This window comes from Ictidomys tridecemlineatus, chromosome 12, assembly GCF_052094955.1.
Source record: "Ictidomys tridecemlineatus isolate mIctTri1 chromosome 12, mIctTri1.hap1, whole genome shotgun sequence".
Taxonomy (NCBI): Eukaryota; Metazoa; Chordata; class Mammalia; order Rodentia; family Sciuridae; genus Ictidomys; species Ictidomys tridecemlineatus.
In genome coordinates, this window is record NC_135488.1 from 97,801,574 (window position 1) to 97,823,720 (window position 22,147).

Sequence of the window (22,147 nt, forward strand, 5' to 3'; positions counted from 1 at the left end):
CTGCCTGCAGTAAGTATGGTCACCTCTATGGGACAGGGCAGGATATAATTGGGGATGGTGGTTCAAGGGAATAGAACCCCCCCCCATTAAAATGTTTTTCTTTTTTTTTTTTTTTTTTACTTTTACAGTAAAAAGAAAAGAAGTTACAGGGAAAAGTATACACACAGCCAAATAAGTCACTTTCCAGTAATCCCTATGTTTCCATGATCCTATAGTCAAAGCAAAAATAATTAAGATAGAAATAACCTGTACCTCTTAGCCAAATGATTGTTCACCATACTCCAAGCTCGAATTTTTACAAAGTAAAAACCACTAAAGACATTAACGGAAACAGGAATGATAGAGTCTCTCTTCATTTTATCATTAAAACTATACTGACACTCCAGTAATCCTGGGTCTAACAAAAGTCACTCAAAACCATCACCCAATTTACCTAATAGCATTTATCTCCATTCACTTGAAGTTGAAGCTGTTTTGTTTTTCCCTTCATGAGACATGAAGCTAGCCAGTCAAATATATAATTAAAGAACTAAGTGACTGAGGCAGACATAAAGGCTGTCAAAGCAATCAAGGAGTATACTGAAACTAAATCCATCCATACAAAATGTTGCCCCATGAATATATAAATAAAGGTCTTTTGTGGATAAATAAAACTAGCAGACAACAGTTGTTTAAGAAGTTGCACAAGATAGAATGGACATTTCTTATTACATCCCTGTTTCCTGATCATTAAAAACTCATACTTGCACCATCAAATAATAACTATTTTTAGGCAAGAAACCAGGCAACACAATACAGGGTGTCTGTGCCCTCCTATGGAACATCTAGGCGAGGAAGAGAAGAACAAACTTAAAGGTGGCAGTAAGGGAGAAAGGAAGAAAGAAAGGAAAGCACACACTATAGGCCAAATTCATGAAAAATTTAGGAAATGTGATAGTTTGCAAAATCTTAGAAGTTTAGAGCTAGAATAAAATCACTACATTTTAAACATTTTTTGGTCTCAACATGTAATTCTCTCAGTCCATCAGTGAAGAAACTGAGAAAAGAAAAGGTTGAGGGACCTAGTTTGTGTTCACACTGGCACACCCAATTGCTACAGCATCTCCTGTGACCTCTAAGGATCCCAGAAGGCTAAGTCACAAACAAGGCCTGTGCCTAGAGGAAGGAAAGTTCAGCTAAGACAGAAGGCATGAAGAAGCAGACCTCATGACAGTATTTTTTAAGGTACTCATTGTAAGGTGACTAGTTAGTCAGGAAGTTATTCCAAAGTCCAAGGGTCTTTATTAGGTTTTATCAATCTCCAAATTATTTCAAACAATATGAATTATAAATAGCAAGATTTTTTAATGAAATGTTACCAATATTTTTCTGCATAAATAGCAAGAACACTACATTTCAATAATTTCCTGTTACTAAACAACATTTCCCTATAAGACATTACAGTTAAAACCAAATACACTTAAACTAAGAACAGTACCATATGAAACCATTTCAGGAGGGCAGATTAGGGATAACAGTTAATACTTCCTAAATGTTATTTAAGTGACTACCTTCCTTTTCCAAGGATTACAGTCCTCAAAATGTTACTAAAATCCTAGATAGAATATACCCAAAAGAAATAAAAACATGTTCACATAAAAGTATGTAAATGAATGCACATAGCAGCACTATTAACAATAGTCAAAATGTGGAAAAACCCAAATGTTTCATTTATTAAACAGATAAACAAAAGTTGTATAGCTATCCATAGATATTACAGAACAAGAAAAGGAATGAAGTACTGATACATGCTACAACATAGATGGATTTTGAAAAAACAATGATAAGTGAAAAGAAGTCAGTCAAGAATGTCCACATATTATAGGATTTCATTTATATGAAATGTCCAGAACAGGACAGGCTACAGATCAGTGGTTCCCTAAGGCTGGGGGAAGAGGGATGTGGGGAATGAGAAACCACTACCAATGAGCACAAAGTTTTGTTGAGAGGGTTTTAAAAATGTTCTAAAATTAGACAGTAGTGATAGCTGAACAATTCTGTGAATAGTCTAAAACCCAGTGACCTATATACTTTACAACTGTACAAACTGTATAAATTATATATTAAAACAAAAAATTCATTAGCCGGGAGGTTACCAACACATGAATAACTGATTTTACCCAGAAGTCATGAATGCTGAAGGAAAGAGAATTACAGCAATAACTACCACCTCAGAAATTGAGAATAAGAAAATATGCAAGGGATGCCAGAGAACAAAGGAGAACCAGAAACTAAATAGAAAGAAATCACTGAAGAAATAAAAGACTAGTTAGACATTCATTGAGATGTTACCAATAGCTGTCCCTGTATAGTGACTATGGTTGACTTTTCCCCCCCTATCTTCCCTTTATTTTTCAAAATGTATGAAAAGAGTACTTTTTTTTTATATAACAACAAAATCCCCAACAATATTTAATAGAAAATGTTAGAAGCCAGTATTTCTTATATTAAGAGGGTAGATAGAGCCCATCACTAAGAGTCGGTTTAATCACTAATGAGAAGTATAAAACTTGAATTATATAATATTAAGGACACTGATCCTTTTCATAAATAAGGATTGATATTCAAATATCAATCTTTTTTTCCAAAATAAGATTACTGGCATTTGACTGGAATATATAAAACATCACTGTTTCCAGGGAGCATCTAACAAATGATGAGACTAGTCTAGCAGCAGAATGCTTTCCTTCATGAAATTAAAATATTTCATATTATAAATCTTCAAAACAACACAAACTTCCCACATTATTTCTAAGATCCATAGGTATGTTATTACAGTTAATGAAAGATTTTTTTGTTACAGATTAATATAAACTGAATGAACATACCAACATTTTATCAAGTAAAACAAAGACAATTATTGTTCACGGTACTTACTCTTTTAATAGATATAAGCAAAATGAAGAAAATACTTAAATCAGTTTCTTAAAATCTACTGTGTTTTTAAAGAGAGAGAGAGAGAATTTTTTAATATTTATTTTTTAGTTCTCGGCAGACACAACATCTTTGTTGGTATGTGGTGCTGAGGATTGAACCTGGGCCGCACGCATGCCAGGCGAGCGCGCTACTGCTTGAGCCACATCCCCAGCCCTAGACAGGGTAGAGGGATTGGAGGGGAAGGGACTGGGCATGGGTTATTAATGATGATGAAATATGATGATCATTATTAAAATCTATTCTTAACATGGCACAAGGTAGATAACCCCTAGATGTATTTGAGGGTTTGGTCCCCTAGAATTAATTGTAATGCTAAGTTATGTACATCTACTTTCCTGAAAAAAGAAGGCCTTTTATCAGAGGGGTCTGTAACTCAAAGAGTTAATATACTGTTTCTAACAGGCATGACAGCACACACCTCTAATCCCAGCTACTGGGAAGGCTGAGACAGGAGGGAGCGTAAATTTAAGACCACTGGGTCAACTTAGTGAGACCTTGTCTCAGAATTAAATAAAGAGGGGTGTGCTGGAGATGTAGCTCAGTGCAGGACAGGGGTGGGAGAATCAGAAACTACTGCTTTAGAAAAACAATTCAACAGCAGCCTAAAATAGTCTTCTGGAGTCATTTTTAAAACTCTCAAGAAACTACTGTGTAATTTTTATTCATGAAACCGATTTATCAACTTAATAATTAATAAGTATCAACTTAATGAGGTAGAACCAAAGACAAATAATATATAGTCACCATTCTAGATAATAACTATAAGTTATAAAGTTAAAAACCCAAAACATAATGAAGAAAGGGCAGAAATGAGTGATCTGTTACTTAAAAAATTACAGAATACATTATTACATTGTGTTTTATCTGAGATTTCATAATTATTATTTAATACCTCATAAAGGAAATCAAACAATTTTTAATTCAAAACACTTTTTTCTGGCTTATTCTGAAAGACTGTGATTGGGTTTCACTTCTTGTACAAAAGTGTATTTTGTTCAAATAACAGGGTTAATATCTGAAACATCTGCTTTGCTATTAAAACATTACTTCTGTGATCCATTTTTTCCATAGACTAGCAAAAATCAAAATAAATAACAGATGGAGACTGACCCTAGAACTCTCTTCATGTATTTTAAAATATTTCATGTAGCATGTTCTTACCATTAACAAATAAAAACATAAATGGAGAAATTAATATGAATGCCAATAAAAATAATTCGTTTGGTAACAAAAGCTCATGATGCCTTAATAAAAAGGCAGCTGATATTCATAAGATTTTTAAAAAATTCTTTATAAGATCTACGAACCTAAGTATGTTATTTGATGAAGCAAAGAAGGCAGTTTTCAGAATAGTAGGATGTAACCATTAAAATATTATGAGAGACATCTCTGACAATTCAATTTAAAAAGCACACTGCCTATAAAATCATCTATCATGGAAGTTCATAGTTCAAAGAGGCATTAGAGATAGTGGTTTGAAAATCTTTTGGGCCATGGAATCCTTTCTTCAAGAATTCCACCATGAAGACTCATAAAACAAATAAAAACATCAGATTTAATTCAGAACTGCCCCTTTACACTAGACCTTACTCCTCATATCTGCCCGACCTCTCCTCATTAGGGGGTGTTAACATCATTTAAAATAGCAGCCTAGGCAAAGCCTTGGCATCCTAGATGAGTTAATAGAGATCCTGGATTCCCTGCTAATAGTTTCTTTTCCTTTCCTTTCTATTAAGACAATCTCTTTGTTTACTTATAGAATCTTCATTTAAAGTTGGTCACAAAGGCTTTTTCTGCATCTATTGAGATAATCATGTGATTCTTGTCTTTAAGTCTATTGATGTGATAAATTAACGTTCATTAATTTTCAGTGTGTTGAATCAACCATGCATTCCTGGTATGAATCCCACATTATCGTTGTGCACTATCTTTTTAATGTTTTTGTATGCAATTTGCTAGTATCTAGGTTAAGAATTTTTGCATCTATGTTCATCAGGGATATTGGTCTGAAATTTTCTCTCCTTGATATGTCTTTGTTTGGTTTTGGTATAAGGGTGATACTAGTTTCATAGAAAGAGTTTGGAAGGGTTCCCTCCTTTTCTATTTCATGGAATAATTTGAGGAGGATTGGTGATAATTCTTTGAAGGTCTGATAGAATAGAACTCTGATGAGAATATGCCTGGTCCTAGGCTTTTCTTTCTTGTAGGCTTTTGATGGCATCTTCAATTTCAAATTACTTGAAACTGATCTGTTTAAATTTTCTAATTCAGTTTGGGTAGGTCATATGTCTTTCAAAATTTGTGAATGTCTACATGGACATCATTATCCAAAGTACATGTATGAAGACTTGAACTGGGTGTCAACATACTTTATATATAAACTGAGATATGAAAAAACATGGTATATATGTATAATAAGAATTGTAATGCAAAAAAAAACAAAGTACATGTATAAAGGCATGAATTGGCATGAACATATTCTATATACGAAGATATGAAAAATTGTATTCTATATGTGTAGTAAGAATTGTAATGCATTCCACTGCCGTGTATTTAAAAAAGTAAAATCAATTAAACTAAAAAAAGAAGACTTCGTATTTGATTAGATTTTCTATTTTATTCAAAATTGTTTTTAATTATTGTCTGTATTTCAGCAGTATTCATTGTGATATTTCCTTTTTTAATTCGAATTTTAGCAAAGTTTTCTCCCTCTCTTCATTAGTTTGGCTAAGGGTTTTATCAATTTTATTAACTTTTTGTGTTCTCAATTTCTTGGATTCTTTTGTTTCAATTTCAACTTTGATTTTAAATTACTTCCTGTCTTCTATCGCTTTTGGTGTTGATTTATTCTTCTATTTCCAGGATTTTGAGATGTAATGTTGGGTTATTTATTTATTGACTTACTATTCTTTTAAGGAATGAACTCAATGGAATGAACTTTCCTCTTAACACTGTCTTAGCATCCATTTATGCTCAAAACATACACAAAAAAACTAGGGTCAGTAGGAACATACCTCACATTGTAAAAACTGTATATGCTAAATCCCAGGCCAACATGATTCTAAATGGAGAAAAACTGAAAGATTCCCCCTAAAACCTGGAACAAGACAGGGATGCCATTTTTCACCATTTCTACTCAACATAGTCCTGGAAACTCTAGCAAGAACAATTAGAATTAAAATATTAAAGGGATTCAAATAGGAAAAGAAGAACTCAAACTATCTCTATTTGTCAATGACATGATTCAATATTTAGAAGACCCAAAAACTCATCAATGAATTCAGCAAAATAGCAGGATATAAAATCAATCACCATAAATCAATTCCATTCCTATATATCAGTGATGAATCAACTGAAAGAGAAATTAGGAAAACTATTCCATTCACAATACCCTCAGAAGAAAAAAAATATTGGGGAATCAATCTAACAAAAGAGGTGAAACACCTCTACAATGAAAACTACAGACCACTAAAGAAAATTTTTCATGAAGACCTTAGAAGATGGAAAGACCTCCCATGCTCTTGGACAGGCAGAATTAATATTGTCAAAATACCATACAACCAAAAAGCATTATACAGATACATTAATACAATTCCTATTAAAGTCCAAAATGACATTCTTCATAGAACTAGAAAAAAGCAATCATAAATTCTTTTGGAAAAATAAGAAACTCAGAATAGACAAAACAATTCTTAGCAAGAAGAGTGAAGCAGGAGGCATCACAATATCAGACCTTAAAACATACTATAGAGCCACAGTTACAAAAATGGCATAGTATTGGCATCAAAACAGACACGTAGACCAATGGTATAGAAAAGGAAGACAAAAGACAGGAAGACAAACTCACATAAATACAGTTAACTCATACTAAAAAAAGGGCCAAAAACTATTCATAGGAGAAAGGACAGCCTATTCAACAAATGGTGCTGGGAAAATTGGAAATTTGCATGTAACAAAATGAAATTAAACTCAAAGTAGTAAAGCATGCCTGGATTTAATTCACAGTTTTAGAGAAAAAAATTGGAAAGTTTTGTTTTTGATTTGGTTTTTACTTGAGTGATTCCTCGGGGCTGAGCAGGGAGAGACGAGAACTGGACAGAGGACGGTATGTGTGATATCTCCTGTCCCTGAGGTGGGTAGGTCTTTGTTAGGTCCAAAGAATTGAAATAAGATCCAGATTAGAGTTTTTATTATAATATACCAACTGCAGAGTGTTACAATAAGAACACATTCTCTCTATAGCCCTGTAGAGGGAGGATACTAGGTTTTTTAGTTAACCCTAGTCCACTGTATTTGCATATCACACATTACATACAATGTATAAATCACTCTCCTTTGACTCTTGCAGCAACCTAAAGGTAAAAATATCACAGAAAGATGGGAACTTTACAGATGAAAAAATGAGTTTGCACACAAGGTCACAAAGCCAGAAAGTAAGAGTCCCAGAGTTAACATGTGAAGGTATAGGACATCCTCCAGGGTTACCACATAAGTCTCTGGACGTCCATCAACCACCACTACCCTAAAAAAGACCCTAAGAAACTGCATGAACTGAGAGTCTGTGTGCCAGGGCAGTCAGGGTGAGGGCACAGGTGCTGGTACCATCTTGAAGACTTCCCTTGGCCCTCATATTCATCAGAGTGGCCCCAACATCTAATCTACAGTTAGAGACAAGGTATAACTGCCTCTTTTAAAAGAAAATTGTTTTCATATAAATTTTAGAAAAACCATGACACAAAAGTTTTGTGCCTACTGACTGCTCAGAGTAGTTCTCTAGGATTCAAGCTCTGCCAATAACCATGGGTGTGTGATGCCAAGAACAGAATCCCAAGCCATTCCACATGCCTCCTCTACCCTTTCACCTTAACTTTCTTTACCAAAGAAATGAAAAGGTTTGGTCTAAATCAGTGGCTCTCAAAGGAACAGCATTACCCACTGGAAACATATTATGGCTTTTTCTTCTTCATCTTTTTTCCTTTTAGCATAATCATACCCTGCATTGTATTTTTTAATTATTTTTCTTTTATTTCTCCATATTTCAGTTAGAAAGTCTACACTAAGTTAGAAAATATTGACTCATTTTAATTATGGGGCAAAAAAATTCATTAATTAGGAATTTCACTTCAGGATTCTTCAGGAGAATATTGGAAATATTTATTATAAAAGGGGGACTTTGGGTTACACAGAATTAAGAACAGAATAGATGATTTCAAAGCTTCTTTCCAATTCTTTTAACTAATTCTATGAATATTCTGAACACTAATAATGAGACAAAGAATACTGCTAAAGACGGTCTACATGAGAATTTGTGGGCAAGAAGAAAAAATTCAAAATCTGATTCTGCACTTGATTAAATAATTGAATTTGTAGAAAAGCAATTATATTCTACTGTCTCAGATGCTATATATCAGAACATTGTGTGGTTTATTTTTAAGAAAAGGATCAAAATATCAAAAAGAAAACCAATCTTACAGTAAGGGCTTTTAAGTTCAAAAGGAAGCCCTGGAGTTGGCAAAGAGTCACCCCAATCATCAAATCCCAAAATGACATTTATGAAATGGTCATAATATGAAATAAACACTAAGATAAAATGAACTAGATTTAGTGTAGGCCTGACTCTAAAAGAGACCAACTAAGATTCACCTGCCAAAAGAATCCAGCGAAGATTTACCTACCGACATAATATTATATATGAAACTGTTTTTTAAGTACCTGTTTCCTCTAAATGCTAAGCACTTCCAACATTATCCTACTGATATTTCCCATATTTTATCTTATTTGACAAATACTTTAAGATATTCATCTGATTTGACAGTCCCCATTAATCCAGTCCATGAAGGAAGAAATGGAAAACAGACTAGTGGTTGCTGAGGGATAGAGAGAAGATGCATCTATAAAAGAATAGAATAAGGGAATTTTCTGGAGTGAAGGAACTGTTCCATATGGTGACTATGGGTTACAAAAATCCATACATATCCGCACATTCACAGGTATACACCAAAAGACACGTCAGCTGCATTCCTGAATAGCATGATTTAAACATGCCTGAAACAGAATATTTCTCCCAGACTTTATTTTCATTCAATGACATTGAGTGTACTTTCAATTAATAAAATGAAATGACCTTGGGAGAACATCATATCCTTTGCTACTTCAGTTTTTAATACAGATTCCAATGAAACATTGTAAATTATCTTTTTAAATATATTAATAGACTATGTTGGTATATTAATATTAAAAAAATAAGTTACTATAACAAAGTTGGAAAAATATATGAAAGTTTCTACATTCCAGATTTGTTTATAAGAGCCAATACATGAAAGTCTACATTAGGTAATTTATTAAGTCTCCACTCAGTAAGTAAACAGAATATTCACTAAGTACTGATATCTCCATAATACGCTAGATATTACTGTGTTCTTTTTAAGCTGTCTTATTTCATTAAGCAATTTACCGTGCCCAGAAAGAAGGTATCTTTCCAATTTTACAAATAAAAAACACAGAGTTCAGCAAGTTAAACAAGTAGCCCACTGGTGCTGGAATAAAGTAATGAAACCAAGAAAGCCAGACCTTAAAATAAGAGAGTTATTGTGTGCCCAGTAAATAAAAATATATAAATAATAAATTCACAACATGTTAAAATTTTAAATGAAATTAACAAAGTCATTTCTACAAACAGACCAGTATCAAGTATTAAGTAGGTGATATAAAATGCTTCTAACCAGGAAGTCTAAGATAATGCTAGCAAACCAGTTTCATGAACTAGATTTAACCAGCAATGAAGAAAGTAAGTTCTTCAGTATTTCATACTACCAAGAACTGAAAACATCTAGGATTTTAAGCCAATAACATAACTTATTAGTGATGTTCACCTAATAAGCAGTAATTCAAGGGTAAAGTATCTGTGATATTATGGTATATATTTTTTAGGTTTCACCCATGGTTCCTAGCTCATAACTAACTCCCTCCTGAATTCAGGCCATAGAAACTAGTATCTCTCTTCCTCAAATCAAGTCTCAGAAGTCTAATTGTGCCCCAACCTACTGCCTTGAAATTGGCCATAAAGAAATTCTCTGACCTACCATTCTCCACAGTAGGTCATAGGAGCCTCCTCTTTTCAAAGGAAGAAAGAACACTGCAGCAAGAAGACATGAATCTGAATTAAGAAGACTTGCTGGGTTTCATGTCTATGAAACGAAGTCTGCACAAAAATTCCAAAAGACAGGGTTCAAAGAGCTTCTGGACACCTGAATAACTGGAGGTTCCTGAAGGATGGTACATCCTAAGAGAGCATGAAAACTCCATACCGCTTCCACATACCTCACCCTATACACCTCTGCATCTGTATCCTTTACAATACCCTTTATAATAAAACAAGTTAACTGAATCCAAGGAGAGAGTTGTGGGAATCCCAATTTGTAGCTGCTTGGTCATAAGCACAGGTAAAACAACTTAGAGCTTGCACCTGGCATTTGAAGTGGAGATGTTGAGTTTACATTAATTCTTAAAGACTGAACCCTCAACCTGTGGGATCTGATGCTGTGGGGTTTACATTAAGTCTTAAAGACTGAGTCCTCAACCTGTAGCATCTGATGCTATCTCCAGATACAGAGTGTTACAAATTTAGATTAGAAGACATCCAGTTGGTGCCTGCTACCAGACTGCTTGCTTGCTTGCTTGCTTGTTAGTGGAGAGAAATTCCCATACCTTTTGGGGTCACAGAAGTCTTCTGTTGAGAGTTGTAGTGTGAAAACAGAGGGGGGAAAAAAACAGATTTTCTGATACCGGTATCTCTCTGTAACTTTAAATTTCTTAAGGAATCCAAATTCCTACTCCTAGAACTCAAGGTGTTTCAGGGTCTTGAGTAGGTGGAATTTCCAACCTACTCAGCTTCCTAACACTTTAAACAACTGAAGTCTTCCTGTGTCCAAGTTCAACTGATATCTCCTCATGTCTAAGCATTTGCTCAAATACCCACTCCACTCCACCTAAGGAAAGTCAAGGCACCCTACAAGACCAGCTTGATTCTCAGCCTCTACTGTAACCCTTCCCATAGTACTAGTTCAAATCAGTTTCCTTCTTTCCCTGGAACTCCTGTAAGACTTATTTTCCATTCATTGTTATTGTATTGAATTGATATCTAACCCACTGTTTTTTCCTGTGTCTTATTTTTTTTAGGACAAGGACCTGTGTCATCTACTGTTTCAACCACAGCATCTCACACCTAATGGATAACCAGAAAATAAATAAAAATGTGTGTGTGTGTGTGTATACACATTTATATATATTTTTACACATGCCCATAGATGAAAATAATTAACAAGGTAACATTGTTTTTAAATTTTGGTGTGCATTTTACACTTACAAAATACTTATATATATACACAAAATATATATACACACACACACATATATACACATATATAAACATATGTATTTAAGTTTTATGTTACAAATTACTTTAAGATGGTACTTAAATATATGAATATGGTATATATATATATAATATAAATATCAAATACATGCTCAATCCAGGCACAGCATTAGTCTCAACTTCCCCACCCCCATTTTTTAAAAATTAAAGCCTAAATGATAGTTTATAGGTATAGAAAATCCAATGGCACATTCCTCTATTTCCTTTTGCTACCTCTCATTTAAATTACAAAAAGTTTATTTGTTAATATTTGGCCATATACATTTCTCCCTGAAAGTCTAGGCATACCTTCTACAACATTCAAAATTTTCAGAATACCACCACAATGCAATTAACAAGCTGAAATTGAGGCATAAATGGCCTAACCAATAAGCACTCACCATAAACAAAAAGTATTCACACTGAGAAAATGAAGAATAAATCTATAAATATAAATATAAGCTAGTACTAAGGCCATCTCCTAAGCTAAAAAAACAAAAGTCCAATAGGTTATCCATGCACACAGTACTACTGTACATAATCATTAAGATTTAAAAAATAGATAAAATCATGAGATCACTTAGTTTAAAGAAGCAGTACAACACAATGGTTAGCAGCACAGGCTCTAGAGACAAACTAAATAGACTTGAACTAACTCCATTACTAACTATATTACGTTAAAAGCAAGTAACTTAACCTCACTATGGCTCCATCAGTAATAACGGCATTTACCTTAAAGGTTATTATTAGTATTAAGAAAACTAACATATGTAAAGAATGTTTCACATATGGTAAATATTCAATAACTATATTACTGCACACAGCACAAATAAAGTTATTGTTTTCAATTAATTAATCAAATATATACTTCATCCATGGTCAAATAGGAGGCACTATGTTTACAGATATACTTAGCTTTATTAGATATACACTGTTTCCTATTTTATTAGATTAGTTCCTTGCCCATTAGAATCACTCCTTCTCTCTCTCATTTAGGACTCTCTACAACAGCACTATCTAGGGGAAATATAACATGATTTCAAATCTAATAGCCACATTTAAAAAGAATAAAGAATATATTTAACCCAATATATGTAAAATATTATAATTTCAAAATGTAAAATGATAAAAATAATAATTAACAGGATTACACTGTTTTCATATCAAGTTTTCAAAATTTGGTGTATATTTTACACTTACAACATATCTCAATTTGTACTAGCCACATCATAAATGCTTACTGTTTAAACTACATGTTTAAACTTATAAAATCTTCATACTGTGTTAAAATACTTTTGTTCACAAGAAGTATCAAGAATAATTTCATTATAATTTATGATTTTAAAATCTTAGGTTTCTCCAACAGAACACACTTTTAGGGCCTAGTTTCTTGAAGCTCTTTATTTCATAAAGAACCCCAGAGAGGTAACCTAAACTTATCATCAGTAGGGGTTCTGGGAGACTCTGTTTTAAATCCAAGGCCCTCTTATGATGAAATTTATTCCTCTTCAACATCAAGACAGCCCCTACATTAGCTGAGCCTGTGGTCAGACTGTTCAGGACTGAATCCCAGGTCAACCACTTAATAAGTGAAGCTTCCAAACTGTTTCCTTTTCAGTTGGAAAAATAAGAGTGATGATAGCATTACCTACAAATCAAGGGGATGTTGTGAAGTCTGATGAGTTGATATATATAAAGCATTTGGAACAGCAATTGGTGCCTAATACACATATTTTATAAATATTGGTGATTATTAGTTATTAAAAGCAGATTGACATAGCTATATTAAGATGCATCTGTTTGGATTTAGACACAAATACTTCATCTTATATATAAGATTACATCCAGCTTTTTGCAATATGTTTTAAAAATAATGTGGATTGCTTGTGTATAAGCAGCCCAAGCTCTGACTGGCTCTCTTCAGGACAGGCTGAAGCCAAGGGGCACTCTCTGACCTCTGCCTTAAACAGACTTCTGATCAGAATTTCTATTCCCTTCCTCAACTAGCAGAAAGAGCAGGTTCTTGACCACTGCATCTTGTCTATGTGGTAAGAAGTTGTGAAGCAGCACTACTTCTACTTGAAATGGAAATTCGTCCCTTTCTTCCTCATTAGGTCAAGGAAGATAAAGAAGATAAAACTAAATTTGCTTTTGTTTTACTCAGACTATGGGAGTTGTATTCTCTGCAAAAGGGAGAAAATGACTACCAGAACCACCTCTAAAATAAAAATCTAATCAGGAGTGGTGGTGCACTTCTGTAATCTCAGTAGCTGGGGAGGCTGAGGCAGGGGGATCTCGAGTTCAAAGCCAGCCTCAGTAAAAAGCATGGCACTAAGCAACTCAGTGAGACCCTGTCTCTAATTAGAAAATATAAAAAAAAAAATGGCCTGGGATGTGGCTCAGTGGTCTAGTACCCCTGAGTTCAATCACTGGTACGAAAGATTAGATAGATAGATAGATAGATAGATAGATAGATAGATAGATAGATAATAAACAAACAAAAAAAGCATAAAATAATAAAAAATCTGTTTTTAACCAGATTAAGACACTTGCCAAAGTCACAGAGTAAGGTAGTAGCAGAGATAGAACTAAATCTATAGTCTAAGTGTTCTTGACTCCACAGTAGGGTAAGATCATTTGATAACATATCATAAGCACAAGACTGGTCCAGTGACAAATTTGATTACAGATGGAGAAAAACCAATTTGATTTTTACTCAATACAATATAAATTTAGTGTCAATAATCTTAAACAGAGTAACAGGCTCTAAAGACTTGCTTAGGGTCAAGAAGAAATTGCCTTTAATGAGCTTCATTTGTTAATTCCTTAAGGAAAAACAGTAATGGTGCTAGAAGAAGACAGAAGACAGAATTCAAGATTGCTGAGAACCTAATATAATTCTTGCACTGACTGCTACATAACTCTGGACCCTAAAACCCTTTCTAGCTCTAAAACTCTTGGTATCTAGATAAAGGAATCTAAACCCACAAAGCCAAAGTGTGCAGGATCTAGGTACAAAAGACTTAAGGGATGCTAAAAATCACTACTACCAAAGGAAAAAAAGATAATATCTAGGAGTCAGAATCTGAAAAGGCAGGATCCATAGAGATATCTTAAAACAGCCAAGTTGTTTTGTATATAATCATTAAAAAAGAAAACAGTAAGCATAATTCCAAGGTCACTGCTATCAGGCAACTACATGTTAGTGAGGGATGTGGCTGCAGAGTCAGCAAAATCTCAGTCCCAAATTAGTCATTACTGAGCATGAAGCCAACATTATCTTTTCCCCCAAGTTACAAATGGATAAGAATCCAGTGTTAGTTTAGCAGCAAGCTATAGACTACACATACTTGACCAATTTTAACAGTGGAGAATATAAAAATTTACCAAGTACTCTGATACACATTTACTAATATTCATAATGACTAATGTGTTTCACAATCTCCAGGCCTAAATGGGACATAATTCATGTGATTTTTCTGTAGTACTACTTATATAGCCACGATTCTAAAGAGAGCAATAGGAAAAAAGCGTTTTCCATGAAGGTGATGCTAAAGATCTCTAAAGCCTTGATGGTTTTCTTTTAAACAGGTTTACTGATACATGATTCAAAGACCATAAAATCTATTCATTTAAAGTGTCTAATTCAATAGTATGACTTTTGTTGCATTCAGAGTAGTACAAACATCCCAAAGTTGATTTAGAGCACTTGCATCCTTCACCTTAGTGTGGCAACGCTTATAGTCACTCTATCTCAGAAGTTCTTTCTCTAGGCAGCCACAAGGTTTTTTACTCACCTGGTTTAGGTCTTGGCCCAAAAGTCACTTTCTCAGAAAGGTCTTCCCTGGCCAGGTGCGGTGGTATACTCCTGTAATCCCAGTTACTCAGGAGGCTAAGGCAGAAGAATTATGAGTTTGAGAACAGCATGGGCAACTTGGGGAGAGACTGTCTTAAAATATAAAATTTTAAAAAAATGGTTAGGGATGTAGCTCAGTGGCAGAACACCCCTATGCTCCAATCCAAAGTATCATACACAAAAAATAAATAAAAATAAAAAATGTTAAAAGCATTCCCTGAATGTGATGTAAAAATGGTAACACCAACATATATCACACACTTCAAGCACCATCCACATGGCCTGTTGCCCTTCCACCCACTGCCCCACCTTATTTCTCCAGATAGTGATCACATTCAAAATTTCAAATGCTTTATTTATTTTCTATAAACTCCCAAAAGGCAAAGCTTTTTGTTTTATTCAATACTATACCACCCCACTACCCCCCCAGGCCAATCACATCACTCTTGAAAAAGCTTAGTATCTGTGGAAAGGAGGAAGGAGGAAGGAGAGGAAAAGGTGGCTTCACTATTACAAAGGACACTATCTTCAATTTACCTTTTAAATTATGAAGTTTCTATAACTTTTCATCTTTATATAAGAAAGCCAAACCAGAAAAATTAAAACAAATGAAGTTAACCAAGTTTGAAACACTGCAGACATCTATACTTTAAAGATTTGTTTCCAATTTTTCATTCCTTCCATCTCCACAGTGTTTTAGTTTTGTTCCATCATTCAAAGGCCCACTGTCTATGTGAGAAAGGCAAGCTACATGCATACTATCTTTTATTTCTGCCATTTTAGTTTTTAAAAAAGTGAATAGCAAATACTATGTCATATCATATAGTTGTGAAAAAAATGATAATCTAAAAAAGGAGAATAGTAAAAAAAACTACCTGCTAAAAGAAACTATGTTAACTAAAGTAAGCATAACTAAGATAATGGCTAACACACTACTTTACTTTTTGCATATGTTGATATTCATAGGGTGGTGAAGATGGCATAGGTTCACAGGACAACTCTCCACCCTCTGACCTTCAACATATGATTAAAATAAAATTAGTCAAAACTTAACAACAATTTTCCATAAAAGTGAGACGGCAAGTCTGGCTACATTTTGGGAAATACTAAGAGAAGATAAAGTTGGTTAGGTCAATGGTTTCCAAATACTAAGCTGAAGATCATTTCCCAACTTGTATCAAAATTTTTACTAGTCCACAATGAAATGAGAAAAATAAATACAAGTTTTAACTTGTTAATAATGCTAAATTATTATATTATGCATTTATAATCCAATTCTTCTATTATTTACATGTAACATCATAAAAAATATTTTTAAATGTGTCAGTTAAGGCTGTTAGCCATTTTTTCTAAGATAATGTCCTTTCCTGAATACTAATGAATTCAGTATTTATCCCATAGGCAATAGGAATTTATTTTTACTCTCAAATTTATTATGTATTTTTAATGCCTTAATATTTTTAACAAAGCTGTATTGCTTTAGAAATTAGAAAAGACATTCCTAAATAATCATAAGGATTTAAATATAACAAAAGTTGCTTGAGGCCAGGCACGATGGCACATGCCTGTAATCCCAGTGGCTCGAGAGGATGAGGTAGGAGGAAAGCAATTTCAAAGCCAGCCTCAAGAACATAGTGAGACCCTGTCTCTAAATAAAATATTAAAAGGGCTGGGAATGTGACTAAGGGGTTAAATGCCCCCTGGGTTCAATCCCCTGCACCAAAACCAAACAAATAAAATACCTTGAAGAGTGGACAAGAAGGCTTACTAGCCCGTGAATATAAACTATACTCAATATATATATATATATGCTTAAAAAAACTAAAGAAATTAAATGAATCTAAAATCAAGCCCTTATATAAACATGTTAACATATATAACAAAACCAAAAAGGGGAGTTTAAAGAGGCAGTTAACAAGCTTAAAAACAATCTGCTCTAGCAGTAATTCAAAAGTTCCTTTTTCTAAAATACTATAACCTAAAAATGGCACAATACTCTATTTTTCTAATTACTTGCTATTGGTTGGAAGGGGAAAAAAATCTAAATGTGATTTAATAAGCAATGAAGAAAAGCTTTTTACTAGAAAAATTCAATGTCATCTTCCAAAAAGATGAGATTAAAAATAAGAATTTTATTTGCAATATAGAAGTGTTAAATTTGAACACTAAAAAAAACTGAAAAGGAAGTACTTATTGGTCAATGGAAATATGAGTTTATTAAAGTCAAAAAGCTAATTCCTTGCTCTAGTTAAACCATAGCTCTATAAGAAAATCAATTCTTCCATCTTTCTCCCTATGAACCAATAATGGCAAACACTTTTGAAAAAGATGGCATTGCACAGCACACCTCCTTACCAGTGGAGAGAAAGAAAGCTGTCAGAAAAATTAAAACAGCTCAAATTTCATTTCTGTAGTGTATTGCTTCAATAAGTTCCAAACAATTGTGTAAATTTTAGCCATACATCTTTCCAGTCAGTTTAGAATTATTCAGTTATAGGAGACAAAACCAAATGAAGCCAACCATGCATGGAAAACATCTGCTGATAATTTCTACAGTTAATGGTTTCTAATAGTAGTATATATCTCTTATCATAATGCTTTCCATGGAACAACTTCAAGTATTCATTGGTGAAAGATCAGATTGAAGCTAAGTAGAATTATTATCAAAAACCACTAGTACCACATAGCAATCTGCTAATATCTGGATAATTTAATTACTCAGGTTGTAAACTTTTTGCTTAAATTAGAGTTACTGTTTTTTTAAAAATTACACACACACACACACACACACACACACACACACACACACCACTACCACAGTAAAATATTTGAAAAGTTATTTCTACAAATAAAGAATTTCAGGGCACTGAAAATTAACCACACATTTGGAAAAATGAAATCATATTTGATAAATAGTTCAATTCAGTTATTTGAAAATGAAATTACTTTTCTAAAAGAATGTCTGGCCAATATGATACTAAATACTATATTCTCCTAAAAATGTGCACATAGTTATGCACTTTTATCATACCAGTTCTATTCGTATTAAAATTTAATGGCTAAGATTTACAGAATGGACAACCAAACTTTAGCTTTCTCCTAAGCTTAAAAATCAGAACTGAATTAGGGATTTTATTCTAGACAACAGTTCTTATAATGCTTTTCTAGTGCTATTTTCTTAAAATTACAATAGAATAAAGCTGGTTAATGGCACAATCAATATGTATGGAGATGGGGGTTTTATTATGGTTTTTTCTTATGAAGTCTTTATTTGTTCTTTTTAGATATACATGACAATACAGTGTATTTTGACATTATACATATATGGAATATAAAACCCTAATTAGGATCCCCTTCTTGTGGTTGTACATGATATGGAGGTTCACTGGTTATGTATTCATATATGAACATAGGAAAGTTATGTTTGATTCATTCTACTGCCTTTCCTATTCCCATCCCCCATTCCTTCCCTTCACCCCTATTTGTCTAATACAATGAACTTCTATTCTCCCCACTCCCCCCACCACCACTCCTTATTGTGTGTTAGCATCCACATATCACAGAGTACATTTGGTCTTTGGTTCTTTGGGATTGGCTTATTTCACTTAGCATGATAGTCTCCAATTCCATTCATTTTCTGGCAAATGCCATAATTTCCTTCTTCTTTATGGTTGAGTAATATTCTATTATGTATATATAACACATCTTTTTTTTTTTAATCCATTCTAGGTTGGTTCCATAGCTTAGCTATTGTGAATTGAGCTGCTATAAACATTAATGTGAATGTGTCATTGTACGGTACTGTTTTAAGTCCTTTAGGTATATGCTGAGGAGTGGGATAACTGGGTCAAACGGTGGTTCTATTCCAATTTTTCTGAGGAAACTCCATACTGCTTTCCAGAGTGGTTGCAGCAATTTGCAGTCCCAACAGCAATGTAAGAGTGTGTCCTTTTCCCCACATTCTCGCCAACACTTATTGTTACCTGTATTCTTGATAATTGCTGTTCTGACTGGAGTGAGATGAAATATCAGTGTAGTTTTAACTTGCATTTCTCTGCTAGAGATGTTGAATATTTTTCATATATTTGTGGACCATTCATATTTCTTCTTCTATGAAGTTCCTATTTGGTTCCTTTGCCCATTTATTGATTAGGTGGCAAGAAGTAAAATCAAGAATCAATAAAAAGGATGGTATCAAACTTCTTCACAGCAATGAAAACAATCAAGAATGTGAAAAGAGAACCTACAGAATGAGGAGATAATCTTTACCACCTGCACCTCAAATACAGCATTAATCTCTAGGATATACACAGATATGCAATCTTTTTTAAAAAACTAATGCTGCACTATGATTTAAATGACTGTCCTCCAAAGGTGCATAAGTAAAAGCTTAGTTCCCAAGGTGACAGCACAAGAAGGTACTCTAGACCTTTAAGAGGTAAGGGTGGCCTTGTGAGAGATCCTTAGGTCACTGAGGCCAGGCCCTTGAAAGATCATGGGATCCCAGGTTCTTGGTCTCAAACTGTTCTTGGCTCAAGATGTTAAGTATTTTGTTCCACCATGGGCTCCCACCAGGATATTCTAGCATCACCAGAGGTCCAAACAAATGGGACCACTCAATCTTAGAACCATGAATCAAAACAAGCTTCCCTTTCCTTTATAAGTAGCCTATCTTGGGGTTTTCATTATAGTGATACAAAGCTGCCTGAAAAAAAGCTATCATTATCACTGTTTGATAGAATTTATTGAGCATTTACTATGCCAGACACTTTACTAAAGCACTTTAGCTTGCATTACCTCATCAAATCCTCACAGCAGCCCTTTGGAGGTAGGTATGCTATTTCCCAATTTTAAAGACAAACTGAGATCCAGTAAGGTTAAATAACCCGAGTCACAAAATGTGGCAGGTTACATTTTCCAAAGATGATAATAAAACATCTCCTGTTTCACATTCTTTTTCTTAAAAAATGTTTTTGTTTTGAAACAGTTTTAGATTTCCAAAACAACTGTGATAATACAGAATTCTCATAAAACACATAACCAGCTTCACTTTTATTAACATTTCAACATTAGTATGTTTGTTGCAACTACTATTATGAACAATATTAATACATTTTTATTAACTAAACTCTGTGTTTTACTTACATTTCCTTCATTTCTCTCTAAGGCCCTTCTGTGGCAGGGCCCATCAGAATACCACATTATATTTACATCCTCATGTCTCCCTTTAGGGTTCTCTTAGCTATGACAATACAGTGTATTCCTTGGTTTTGATGACCTGAGAAACTGAAAAGCTGAGACTTAACCTTACATGTGTCTCACTCTAGAGAGGGTACTTCTTAATCACAGTCCTAAATAACTTCCTGCAACCCAAACCGCTTGTCCTTGAATTTTGAAAAGGTCTATGTGTTTGCTCAGTTCAGTGAGCTGAACTTGCAGACGTAAACATCTAGAAAGAAGATCCTACAAGCAATACTTTTCCAGTAACTGTCTTATTACACAGTGTATTTAAAAGGATATGTGAATGAGCTGCCATGGTATTTAACACCATGTGACTCCAAAATATGTGACTTCTAAATAAAAGTAAAATCATTCCCAGGGATGGGATCAAGCAAGCTATGGATTAATTTATTTTTAAATAGCAATACATCCTTTAATGTGGAAACACATTAAACTAGAACGCTTTTTCAGAGTAAATTCAAATAATTCCTGTTTGTTTTCATTTCATGGCAAGAATGCTTATAAAATATTATTAGATTTATTATACACATTTTAGGATTAAGTTTTAGCCAGTGTGAATTATAATATGCTTGGAAAAAAGTCTAACCTACACTGATTAAAATTCTATTTATAAAGGAAAAATCTAAACCACAGAAACAGTGCTTAGTTTAGAACAAGAACATGTACATAACTGCCAAATGCAATCCCTATTTAGATGTCGTACTGAAACACTGTAATTACAAAAAAACCAAAATGAATTTCTAAGCGTTTCAAGATGAAACAGTCTGTGCATAATTTTCAAGGCTTATAATTACTTTCCTGGAAAGGTAAATACCCCAGGTTTTAATTCATTATATTACTAACTCTAAAAGTTAATACAGGTTGAACATTCAGTTTTACTCTAAAATAGAAGCCAGCTATAAATTCAAAAGCTCTTAATTTAACAGATTCTAACTAAAGAAAAATTATCAGGAGTCAAAGGTCAATGCAACTTCCTACAGCCATTTATGGATAATGGAAACCACTAGGCTTACTGAATGGGTTTTAGATTCCTCACATAAGTCAATATAGCAAAGTTATCTATCTAAAATGACTGCCCTGAGAAACGCATCGCAACTACAGTCTCTACTTCCTCAATTCCCATTTCCTCTTCACTACAGTCCAATTTTTGTTTCTGCCATTCCACTTAAAACACTGTCATAAAAAATCCATTTTCATGTTGCCACGTCCAGTGGCCACTGCTCTGTCCTCATCTTACTCTACCACTTGGCAGTATTGTACACACGTGGCCACTCTCTCTTTGAAAGGATAGCCTCTCTTGAAATATTATGACACACTCTCTCCAGGTTTCTCCCCTCTTCTTCTGGTTCACGTGGTTGGCTCTTCCTCCTCCAAAGGACCTCAAAATGCTGAGGCTTCCAACCACTCAGACTTTGGTGGTCTTCTATCACTTTCCTTCTCCTTCCTTCTTCTATGGTATCTTCTCAAGGATCCTTCCAATGACAGCCAACACAATATTGTCCTCTGACCTCCAGACTTGACAGATTCATCATACTTCAGTAATGAGTGAATAATAGTTCTATCAAACCTAACACAACCACGATAAATGTCCTTGATTATTCCCCCCTCCAGGTTTCATTGTCGCCATTTTTTCTCCATCTCAGGATATGATAGCAACATTC

General features: G+C 33.9%; 1 protein-coding gene across 14 annotated transcripts in view; it reads right to left on the reverse strand.

Annotated features, from left to right (window-relative positions):
* Lclat1 (lysocardiolipin acyltransferase 1) overlaps positions 1 to 22,147 on the reverse strand; it is a 175,894-nt gene that overhangs the window by 109,742 nt on the left and 44,005 nt on the right. For all 14 annotated transcript variants that reach the window (XR_013429118.1, XM_040271541.2, XM_040271538.2 and 11 more), the window contains one exon: positions 15,187 to 15,281. The gene's annotated coding sequence lies outside the window, so the exon portion shown is untranslated. The remainder of the gene's footprint in view (positions 1 to 15,186; positions 15,282 to 22,147) is intronic.